Source organism: Artibeus jamaicensis, unplaced genomic scaffold, assembly GCF_021234435.1.
Source record: "Artibeus jamaicensis isolate MK-2021 breed Jamaican fruit bat unplaced genomic scaffold, CSHL_Jam_final contig_519, whole genome shotgun sequence".
Lineage (NCBI taxonomy): Eukaryota > Metazoa > Chordata > Mammalia > Chiroptera > Phyllostomidae > Artibeus > Artibeus jamaicensis.
The window spans coordinates 49,327,452-49,339,847 of NW_026521871.1; the positions used below are offsets into that span (position 1 = coordinate 49,327,452).

Consider the following 12,396-nt stretch of genomic DNA (forward strand, 5'->3'; position numbering starts at 1 on the left):
CTTGTAAAAGGGCCACTGCTCAACTTGCTTGATGCCTATTAAATACCAAACTGGCGTATTTTTAAAAAGCAGGAGCCCTGCGGAGCTCTTCTTTCTCTAGGCTCACACCCTCCTTTGTCCAGCAGGATGTGTGGTGTGAATGTCAGTGAACTTTTCTGACTTCATTTTGAAGTGATTCACGGAGCATCACCAAGCACTTCAGTCCTGTTAGCTGGGTGTCCTGAGGTCTGTGTCTGCCACCTCTCTCCCCACACCCCATCCAGTCATCCCAGCCACGAGGGTCTCTGGGGGACAGGGCGCACTTTTCCCGCTCCCTGCAGTTTTCACCCTGCCTATTCTCAGCTAAGGTTCTGCTCTAAACCCTCCCCTATTTTCTAGCCCTGGTGGGTGGGGCTAGAATTCTAGGCCCCCCACTTTTATCCTTCTGGACAAAGACCTAAAGTAGGTGCAGCTCCAGTGCCCACCCCATGCCCCCTCCTCCCCCTGATCATCAACCTTCCAAGCAGGAGGTACCGTTTCATCTACCAGCCCCAGGAGAAAAACATCAGCCAGCAATAGGAGGAATGGACAGGCAAACTTCTCAGACACAGAACTTGTCTTACTGATGTTCACATTTCCAGACCTGCCAACAGTGCCTCACAGTCATAGGTGTTCAATAAATGTTGCTTACACTGAATTTGAATTTCTCTCCCCCCTTCCAACTTCATCCATAGAATTGGTGGCTCCATTGTAAGTTTCTTATGAAGCTGCCATAAAATATTTTACTTATAATGCCTAACATATATGATTTGTTTCAGGTGAACAAGATTTCCAAAATTTAGATGCCTTAGCTTAAAATTTTTTCAAGAAGTAAGATATGATACATAATTTGGGACCTAAGGTATGATAACAAATAAATGAGATTAACTATATGTATTAGTCAAAAATTGGCAGTTACTAAGGTGTCCTTCAATGGTTAAATAGATCAATAAACTGTGTTATACTCATGCAATGGAGTGAGCAAGAGTGAACAGCCTACAACTACACACAAAGTATGGCTGCCTCTCACAGATGTCATCTTCAGAGAATAAAACCAGATGGTGAGTATAGTGTGTGAGTTTCTTCATATAAAGTGCAAAATAGGCTGTATTAATCTATGCTATTAGAAGTCATAATAGTGGTCATTCTACAGACAGATGTTCTCAGCCAGGCATAATTTGGTCCCCAAGGGACATTTGGCAATATTTGGAGAGTCATTTTGGTTGTCACATTGGGGTAAGTGTTGCTTCTGACAGCTAGTGGGTGGAGGTCCACTCTGCACAGGACAGCCCCCCCACAGCAGAGAACTGTCCAGTCCAAAACACCCATGATGCTGGGGCTGAGAAGCCCTGTCTGAGAGGGGCAGTGGCTAAAAGCGGGCATGGGGAAGCTTCTGGGGCCGGGTAATATCCTGTTTCTTATCTACATGCTGATTACACAAGTGTGTTCAATGGGAAACTTTGTCACGCTATACATGTATGGTATGCATAGTTTTCTATATGTATATTACCCTTCAACAAAAAGTTGTAAAAATGTTAAAAAGTTATCAAGCTTTAGAAAACCCTTGTTTAATTAAAATGTATCCTAGGACTGAATCGGAGGATATATTAAGCAGCTGTCAGTGTACATTGACCAAACCATTTTGATTTAGTAGAAAACAAAAAAAATGTAGAGAAAATACTAAATGTTTAATAATAAAACAAGATATAAATATTTTACTCGTCATATCTCATTGAATACCAGGATTTAGGGTGCAATTCAAAATGGCAACAGCAACTTTTTTTTTAATCATCATCCGAGGACATGCTTATTGATTTTAGAGAGAAAGGGAAAGAGAAGGAGAGAGAGAGAAAGAGAAACATCCACACGAGAGAGAAACATTGATTAGTTGTCTCTCACACATGTCCTGCCTGGGAACCAAACCTGCAACAGAGGCATGTGCCCTGACCAGGAATCAAACCTACAACCTTTTAGTTTATGGGATGATGTTCCATCCAACTGAGCCACAATGGCCAGGACAGCAACATCAAGTTTTTAAAAAAAGAATTATACACTAACAAAAAAATGCATGAATGTTTCATTTATTAGAAAATCCTGTTGACCTGCAGATAAGAATCTGGCCAAGTCACTTTTAGAATTTAGTACGTCAGCATCTGCAGAAACCAAGGAAGAAAATAGCCACTTTAAGAAAAACACCTCTTGCAAGGACCTTTTTCTTCATCCTGAACACCTTCAGCATCTTCTGCTCTGTGATTGTTGCTTTGCACTCTGGCCCCTTAAAGAGAGGAAGAAGAGACCAAAGAAAGAGGTGGGCCACTCCAGATTGGTCAGTGGCAGATTTAACAAGCAAGGGGATTTATACATGAGGCCCCACACATCTATGGGGCCACAGGACAAGTAAATCTCTGCACCCGCCCACCAAAATCTTAAAAGTTTTTCCAGAGGCCTTAACTAGGTTGTCACGTATTCAGTCCAGCTGACCTCAACAACACCTACTCTCTCAAGACTGTGTCCTTGAAGCAGCTCCTAGTGTGGGAATGGTGGGCAGAGTGTACATTCCCAGGACAAGGGAAGGGGTGAGGAGCCTCCAGCTGCCAGGGTCCAGCTCAAGGTCAACTGGCAGCCACATCCTCTCTCTGACCTCATCCAAAAGGGGGAAGATTCTTTGGTGCATCAAACTGACAAAATTTTTCACGGCGTGACTTGTGCTCGAGAGGGTATTTTAGTGGAAAAGTCTACTATGGCCATTCAGCTATGCCTTGCATTTCCATGTTGGGTGTGCTGGGTGCAAATAAGTTGTCTTTTTAGTTCACAGGCCTCCAATCAAGGGAAGCCTAACGTGGCAGGATGTAGGTCCCCAAAACATGCACTCCAGTCCAGATGGAAGGAGATCTTGTGGGGAGGGAAGGATATTTTGCATATAGAAGAGGCATGACTCACTGGGATTTGAAGACGGATGGTGGAAGATAATTTACAAAAACAGCCATAATTATTTCCTTTCCTCTAAGTAGACCTGCATGCAATGTGACTTTGCAGCTCTTCTCAGAGGAAGATGGAGTCTATTCCAACCCTCCCCCTGCTTTACATCTGAACTGGACTTGAGACTTGTTCTCACTAATAGAATGTGAGGGAAGTGAGGCTATCCCAGTCCAGAGCCCGGTCCTCAAGGCCTTGGATGCTCCCACTCACTTCCTTGGAATCACTCCCCTGCCACCTGAATTGACCAAGGTCGGTCTGCTGGAGAGTCAGAGACCACGTGGAACAGAGACAAACGATCCCAGGTCAGGCCATCATAGACCAGCCAGGCCCCGCCGTGCAGGGGCTGCCCGTAGACATATGGGGCAAATCCAGCCAAGACCAGAAAGGGGGGGAAAAACCCTCAGCTGAGTCCAGAGCACAGCTCACAAAATCATAGACTAAATAACTGGGAGGGATTATTTTACGGAGCATGTGCCTTTGCTCTCAGGAAGGTGGCTGCGAGCAGCTCTGACACTTAATCTATTCATGTCAAGTCCAGTTTTACTAATGGCCCCTCTTTCTCATTGTTGAGGGAGAACTGAGTGTCAGTGACCTCGCTCAGGTAACCTAGCTCAGTCACTGGGGCCAGAGGCTTGGGGGCTTCGTGACTAGACCTGGGTCCTGCCCAGGAAATGCAGCCATGCAATGAACGGAGCAGGTGATAATTCCCCCAAAGCAAAATATACAGGATGCCCAATGAACAGCGTGCTCTGTAGCTCGTGGCCTGTGATGTGAGAATTTGGCTGCCGGAGAGTTTGTAACTGCCTGGTCGTTCGTGGCTTCGTAGACTCTGCCATCAGCACAGATACCGGAGCAATTCATTCGTTAATTATCCCACATACATAATTCAAAACATGGAATATCCCCAGGAAAAAAATGTCCATTTAGAACAAGTTTTGTATTTTGGGCGCTTCAGTGTTTGCCTATGTAGGTGACTTATTGATATTTCTTATCCTGTTTTAACCTTGAAGCAGACCTGGGGTCTTTTCTCCTTAAAATGAAGGAAGGATATGTCTGGCCAGCTTTATGCCCTGACGTGTTACAGGATGACACACAGACAAGACACTCCTGTGTTTAAAAACACAAAGCAACACATGAAGGAGATGTCAGCACATAGTTAACTGAAGGGAGAACCGACAGACAATGGACAAAAGAACACTCTTTCCTTTGATCTTATGTAATAAGCTCCATCTTGTAGCCTTTTGATTTTCCCTCGCTGGCTTGTGGGCGTGCTTGACTTGGATTCACCTACCCTCAAAAATAATGAAGGCAAAGAGGCAGCCAGGGCACAGGAGTAAAACATCTGGTGGAAGGGACGGACAGCGCTTAATAATCTTTCAGCAGATGAAGATCGGATGGGTTCCTTCTGCTAAAACACTGGCTTGGGGATGGGTCATTCACCATCCCTGTAAGTACACCACTCGGGGATCAAGAGATGAATTTGTAACACACCCATAGGATGGAATAACCTGTAGCTATTAAAATAGTGACATGGGAAAGCATACATAGTATTTTACCAAGTGAAAAATATTTCTAGAAGCGCATTATGTCATTATTTTCACTATATATATATATATATATAATATATATATAATATATTATATATTATATATGTAACAGTGAGGGTCTCCATCATTTGAGTGCATTTCTCCCTTTAATGCTTCTTTATGTTTTACAGGTTCCCAGTGTAAGAATGTGTCATTTTGGCAATTGTAAAATGTAAAAATAAAAATGCAAAATGTATCCATTAACTATGATAGTACCACACAGAAAGTCATGCGGACAAAATATTTGCAACTGGAAAAAAATGATTCCCTGGCTCCTCAAGAGGTGCCCCTCTGATACACGTTTTGAAAGCAGTATTACAGTCTGGTGGGCTGTTTTTGGAGGGCTGCCAGATCGAAGGTAAACTAAGTAGTTACTACATCTGCAGAGTACACCCTGTTGTTAGAGCCCGTTCTAGGAATTTTCCATGCTTTAACTCATTACTAATCACAGCAGCCTACGAGGTAGTTGGTGCTGTTATTATGTTACAAATGAGAAAAAATGAAGCAGGGAGATTTTAAATTAAGACATGTTACAGTTAGAATCTGGGGCTCTGGCTCTTGACAGCTATTCTATAGTTCTCTCCTGTGAGAAAGAATGTTCCAGGTAGCACTCATCTGAAGAGGGTTTCTCAGAAAGGAAAGCAGATCTGTGAATGCAAAGCTCAAGTAGCCGCTAGATGGCCTTGACCTCCTCCTCTTTGTCTATTCATGGAGGAATTCACCTTGATCTTTGGGGACAGTATATATCATGTAGAAGCTGGAGCACAGAAAACCACTAAAATCGTTGGTCACATGATCGCTCACTTACAATCCATTTTATTCAGTGAGTGAGGCCATCCTAAATCATTCAGCCACCAGCTAACCTGCCTCCTGCACGGGTTTAGCAAGATCAGCTGAGGCAGTCCAGTTCCAAAGATGCCTACCCAACCTGTAGAATGCTGAGCTAATAGATGCTTACTGTTTTACATTGCTAAGTTTTGAGGTGGTTTGTTACACAGCAAAACCTAACTGATACAGTATTCTGGACATGGTGAGGACTTGGAGTCTTTCCCTTGGTAACTGACTCCACTTTAGCTCTTAATGCCTGGACAGAACCTCTGAAGTTCAGTCAAACTCCACATCAGGTCCTTGGCCCTGGCAAATCACCTCACATCACCTGCAACAGCATTGCCTAGTTCCTCCCCAAAGTGGTCCCTGCAGGCTCACTGGCTCTCAACTCGCATTATTTTCAACATTCTTTCACAGGGAGTATGCGGGGATTTACGGATTCCTTCTATGCTGTGTAAGAGCCAAAGAAGTACCAGGGTACCACCTCCTGTTCTTTCTTACTTTAAGTCTGCCACAGTTTCATTCCTCTTCGTCTGCAGCTGCTAGGTTGCAGGATGGAAGCCATGTGGGGCTGTCTCCTTCCAGAGTTCCAGACTGGCTGTGGAAATAAATAAAGACCATGCAAAGAAGAAAAACACCATCACTTATGTTTGGTAGGGTCAAAGCCAGGCAGGGTAGCAGGAAGCTTTATAATCGCAGTACTAAGGAAGGCATTAGGTCTTATCCTCTGATTAGGGGCTGTTGGCATAGGGAATCTGGATGCGGGGTAAGCAGAGGTGGGGCATCTTATGTGACTGGTTTGGAAAGCATATTTGGCTTTCTCTGGTTGGTCCTAAGTTGGAAGCTGGTGCAAAAATGAGAAAATCTGGCAATTACTAACAAAGAGTTAATTGCTCCGAACCAATTGCTATAAAGGTTGTGTTTTCATTTCCTGAACTGGTTGCTACCGAGATTGTAAGTTAGCATTCTGTTGTTACCTGTGCGCTGGCCATTTCTGACTTGCATATTCAGACTCTCAGTTTCCCTTTGGGACACCTCTCACTGGCGAGAGGCTGGCCAAATCAGGGAAGGCTGTAAATCCAGGTCTTCGCCGTTTGGGGATTGTTCAATTGTCTCCAGGATCAACTGCCTTACAGGATTATTTTGAGCTTTCTATTGTTGTATCATCATGGTGATTATCTGTTAAGAGAGCAACTAAGTAGTATGCAAGAAGCCAGCATTATAACCACTGACCAAAACTAAAATAATTAATAGCCCCTATAAGATACTTCAGAACCAGGATTGTCCAACCCAGACCAGATAAACACATAAAACAATGGGCCATAAGAATCAACCTTAAAAAGCCAAATAGGTTCCCCCTGAAGGCAATATATTGCTTGTTCTATTTTACCTGTTTCATTCATCTAAGTACAGCAAGAAGGGTTAGCAACGGCACAGATACCACCTTGACTAGCTGGCAAAAAATCTGCAGAATGCAATTGTCCATCACGACTTGTGACAGTGAGTTGAGATTGGTCTGTATTTCATCTGTGGTGAAGATGGCATTGCTAATAACTTCTGCCAAAGTTATTATAATAAGTTGCTTCTAGTACTTTTTGCTTGTAGGACTTTCACCGTTGGGAACACTGCTCTCATCGTTCCTGTAAACAATGAATAATTTCCCTGGTTGGATTATTAAGGCCTGAATAATCAAGGGTTGGCTTGTTTGAGAACTTGCATTGGAGTTGGCACTCTCTAAACTGGTGATTCACAGAATTAGGGTCTCTGTGTACAGATCAGTCTTGGAATGCTGTTCATAAAGTACAGGATGTATTAGTCTGAGGTGCATGAGACCAGCCATGCTGGCTGCAAAGAAAGCAATAGCCTGGCAAGCACACAGAGATTTAGGAGAGAAGGAATTGCCGATGATTGGGAGGTCGGAAGAAAGGCCCTCCATTAGCCTAGTTACATATTTGAGTCTCTATTAAACTATTTCAGGGGGCAAGTCATTGGCCCATAACTCCATGAAGGTTGTTGAATTCAAAGGTAGAGCCAATCGTAATTGGTTCTTTTCCTCAGAGAAAGGGGTACTACCAAATTCATTGATTTATTCAAGGTCATTTGTCTGTGTAGACACAAATGCCATTAGCTGCAATTTCCTATAAACTTGTTTGATAAGACTGAACTTGTCTACAGGTTTTTTTTTTTTTAAATCATGATGATCTGATGATGGATGGCAGATACAGCAATCAGTAAGATTCAGGGCAGTGGCTACTGTTTGGGATAATCCACGAATGGTGTTAGAATGAGTATGTTCTGGCCTAACAACTATAATGAAGAGGAAACAAGAGACAATGGGTCATTCTGGGTGGACAGCAATGAGGAGCCTGAGCAGAGGAATGGTTAGTAGCAAGCAGATGAACCACAAAACAGGAATTAGTCAGGGATCTTAGTCCCATTTGGGCAGCACCGTCCACTACCCTAAATTATCTGCAGTTTCCAAAGATCTCGGGTCAGCTGTCTGCTTCCAAAGAGCAGCCGCTGCTACAGGTGGATCTCTGAGAATCCTAAATTTGAGGTCTGTTTTTGGAGTAGTCTGCCAACTGTGTGGAATTCTGAATTACTTCTTTAGTTGTGCAACGTGAAGCCAAGGATTAACTCCCTGGAGTTTCACTACTGAATTTGTGAACAGTACCTGATAAGGTCTCTTCCAATGAAGTCCAGGAGGAGCTTTTCTCCGATGTCCTGTTGGATAGATGAAATCTCCTGGTTTAAGACCTGGAGGGGGCCAAGGCTCTTTGAGGAGATGTGGAGGGCAGGCAGCCTTCACCTGTTGATGAGAGGGGTGAGTCCTTGCAGTATTTGGCCATCTCTGCATGTAGCAGGGCAGAACGTCAGAGGTGAGACCTGTAAATGCACAGGTCTTCCAGTTACCCGTGGTAGGGGGTAACTGCTGTGTCATCCCTGAGGGAACGGGCTACATGGCCGGAATCCCCTGTAGTTCCATCTTTTCTCTGTGTGCATGATTGGATTATGGTCTAATCAAATTTGATTGCGTATGTTTTATGAGTGGCATTTAGTAGACTATACTTGGGGTCTCTCAGGGGCTCGATTCTCTCGCCCCCTCTGTATTCAGGGTCCACCTCAAATGCTACATTGTTTCCATCTTCTCACCATCCTCCCCAGGGGACCAAGGAAGATTCAGTCCTGCATCCTTGGGAGAACTGAATAGTGTTTTTTAGCTTCTCACATTAAGTCTAAATGACTTGCTTGTTTCCCTGGGAGAGAGAGTGCTGCTTTCTTTTTTCTTTTTCCTTCCTGTAGAGTAGAAACTTCTTCCACATTATATTCCCTGTCTCCCCCACCTTTATATTTCTATCTTCCAATGGAATCCCTTTTTCAGTCTCCCAGAACCACAAGTCTCTTGGCTCTGTCTTAAAGGTAGTGGCGGTCATGGCAGAGGGGGCATTGCTGGGAGGAGAAATATCCTCGGGGAACTGGTAATACCACTGCAACCAGCAGAGAGATTCATCACCTCTCAAAGGAACTTTAAAATATATTAAAATTCAGGTTGCCTGATTACAAAACATCAGGGTGAATATTCAGCAGGCGTGAAAGCTTCTGAGCATCTCCAACTTGTAAATGTCAGTGGATGAGCGTTTTCTCTGGTGTCTTCATTCATTCAGTGTTTGTCCAGCACGCCCTTTGTGCTAGGCTCTGTCCAAGGCGCTGGGAGGTACCAGTGAACAAAACAGAGATCTCTGCTCTTATGCGCATTTTATTCTAGTGGGGAAGATACATAGTAAGGACTAAGCAGAATAAAAGCTGTGTTAAAAGGTGGCACGTGCTATGGAGCTAAGAAAATGCGGAGCAGGGCCGGGAGGGTCAGGCACCAAGGAAGAAGGGCAGGCTCATGCATCTCCTTGTCTTTGGTGATCCCTGACTTTGCCGTTTTGATAGCAAACTTATTGCTAAGCCCCAGGGAAATAAAGCATGACAACGGAAACTTCCCCCGGGGTTTGAGGATTTTTATGAAGGAGATGCACACTCACACGGGGGGCTCTGGCTGAGTCTCTGCCTGAGACTCTGGAGACTCTCCGCTAATTTTATTAATCCTCAGCACAGCTGTGGGCTGAGTCAGCTGCCCCACGTCTCCACTGGTTCCGGATTCAGAGAAACATTGTATCTGATGGGTTGTAGCGGTTATTCATGAAATCTGGGCTTTATGGTGGAGACCTGATTTTCAGTCAAAACAGAGCAAAAGAGGAGAGAGTCACAAATCAAGATTCTGTAGGTTGGTAGGCACAGATACTTCCGTAAAATAACATTAATATCAGTATCTCTCACCAGCATCAGGATCCCGTATTGGATCAGTGAGTGACAAGATTCTATTATTACTTCTACATTGTCCTCCAGAGATAGAATCAACTTTACTAAAGAAAGCAGCAAAGCTTTTTAAAAGCCTGCATGTAGTAGGGAATGAAGAGCTGTACAATGAAATATTAATTATTCTAAAGGATAGCTTGGAGAAAAATACTACATTTACCAGAAACAATACATTCTTTTCTCTGCATTTCTATTTCTGTTTTGGCCGGTATGAGCTGTTTCACCAACTCGAGATACACACATGGTCACATGTCTTTTGATTGTTTAAAAAAGGTTTTATTTATTTATTTTTAGAGAGTGGGGAGGGAGGGAGAAAGAGACGGAGAGAAACATCAATGCGTGGTTGCCTCTCAAGGGCCTCCTTCTGGGGACCTGGCCTGCAACCCAGGCATGTGCCCTGAACTAGGACTCAAACTGGCTACACTTTGGTTTGCAGGCTGGTGCCCAATCCACTGAGCCACACCAGCCAGGGCCTCTTTCGCATTTTCAAAAAATTAATCCCTGCCGAAGAGCAGAAAAATGCAGAATTCCCATTTTGAAGCCTCCCACCCACCTCGAACTGTCCCAACACGTGAATATTTTCCTTGCACAGCGAGCGGCGTGGATGCGTGCCGTGGTCCTCCGTCTCAGCCTTGCCCGCGGGGGGTTGTTGAGGACTGGTCCTGTGTGGCCTGCTCGGCACAAGCTTTTATGTGAATGTAAGTGTTCAGTTCTGTAGAATAAATGCCCCAGGTGCCATTGCTGAGCTGTATGGTAGGTCCGAGTTTAGTTTTAAAAGGAAGAGCCAACTTATTCTCCAGAGTGAGTTCACCGTTCCACACTCCCACCAGCAATGAATAGGTGACACAGTTACTGTTTTCTCACCAGCATTTGGTGTGGTCAGTACTTTTCGCCTTGTCCACTCTGCTAGATACACAGTAATGTCTTGTTACACTTCTAGTTTACATTCCTCTCATGGCTGATGATGCTGAGCATTTTTGCATGTGCTTATCTGCCAGCTGTATACACTTTTCAGTGAAATATCCTTTCATGCCTTCTGCCCATTTTCTGATTGGACTGTTTGGTTTTTTACTATTGAATGTCGAGCATTTTTTTTTCCTAGATACAAATCCTTTGTCAGATATGTTATTTGAGAATATATTTCCTAGAATATTATTTGTCCTTTCGTCTTCTTGGTAGTTTTTATAGAATGAAAGTTAAAAAAAAAAACGTTTAGAAGGTACCACTTACCAATGCTTCCTGTCATCCACTTATTTTTCATTCAACAAATAATTCTTGCATGTCCACCATTGTAAAGACACTACTGTAGGCACCCACAGGAATCCAAGACGGGACATGGTTCCAGCTTCAAGGCATTTCCACTCTCGCAGCGGATGTTGGGTGGAGATGTATCCAAATAACTAACATATAACAAATGCTCAGAGCCATGGAAGAGGTAGAGGCACATTTTTTAAAGAAGAAAATCAGATACATTTTGTATGGTAAGGAAGCAGTAGGTGAAAGTTTCACCATGTCTATGCCAGAGAATACTACAAAAGGGCATAGACATTGTCTTTATAAACTCACTTTTTCCAGGTTAAAATTATAATTTTTAGATAACTAACATATATGAAATCTCATTCTGAGCAAAGCAATTCCACATACATTGTACCAATTAATAACCACCTTACAGGGCAATGGAGAGGACTGAACTAAATTTTATTTAGAGAATCTAGGGTTTGATGAAGCTAAGTAACTTACCCAAGGTCATGCACACAGGAAGTGGTAAGGGCAGACTGGCACTCCAGTCCTGTGATGAATGCTCTTTTAATTCTACCCAGAATCCTCCTGAGACTTGTCCTTTTCCTTTTAGTATAAACTCATCAATTTCCTGGCTAAGAAATGGACTGTCTGATTTACATTTTAAAAGAACACAAGATGCATTTCATTGGTGCACAAATCAACGAGCTCCTCTTGATAAGGAAAGACTCCATTAAAACTTGTACAGTGGTCCAGATCACGCAGCAGATGGAAAAGCAAGCCCCGCCTGTGCATCATAAGGGGCAAGAGAAAGGATGGGTATTGCTGGGACTCAGTAGAATTTTGCTAAATGACAGCTCAGGATGCAGTAATCAAAGGGGTAGCATTTTAGGTCTTCTTCTTGCAGGCTCATTGTTACCCAAGGCATCTTCCAATGCCAAACCTTTCATGGGGAAAAATCATTCATGGGGAATGATTTTTTAAAAAATCAATAACAGCTCTGGTGAAGAATTAATGTTGCATCTGTTTCTGACCTGGAGGATGACAAATAGGGAATTGGGACTCTTTCTCATTCATAATGTCTCCGGATCACCATCTCTACTTTCTTTCTGTATTATTTGTGACCTTGACCAAATCACTGAACTCTTCTGTATTTATTTGCCTTTCTTTTAAACTGTTTACCACTCAGGCAAGATGTTAGTTTAGGACTTGTGAAGAGGTGAGTTTATATGTTTAGGTCAGTTCTGCAAACACCTGCATAGCCTCATTCTTGACACGACACGAACACTGAAGGGTCACCTGTGGACAGTAACCCTTTCACATTCTACATCCATACACCTCACTTGAACCCCTGATTCCACATGTGCCAGAAGTCAGACCT

At 43.4% G+C, this 12,396-nt stretch overlaps 1 long non-coding RNA gene across 1 annotated transcript; it reads right to left on the bottom strand.

The window, feature by feature from the left end:
* Nucleotides 1–2,201: 2,201 nt before the first annotated feature.
* Nucleotides 2,202–6,510, bottom strand: LOC128628012 (uncharacterized). The gene is made up of 3 exons (XR_008392319.1): nucleotides 6,389–6,510; nucleotides 5,913–6,009; nucleotides 2,202–2,293 (listed from the first exon to the last, which is right to left on the bottom strand). It is a non-coding gene; the product is annotated as an uncharacterized LOC128628012 (long non-coding RNA).
* Nucleotides 6,511–12,396: the final 5,886 nt, after the last annotated feature.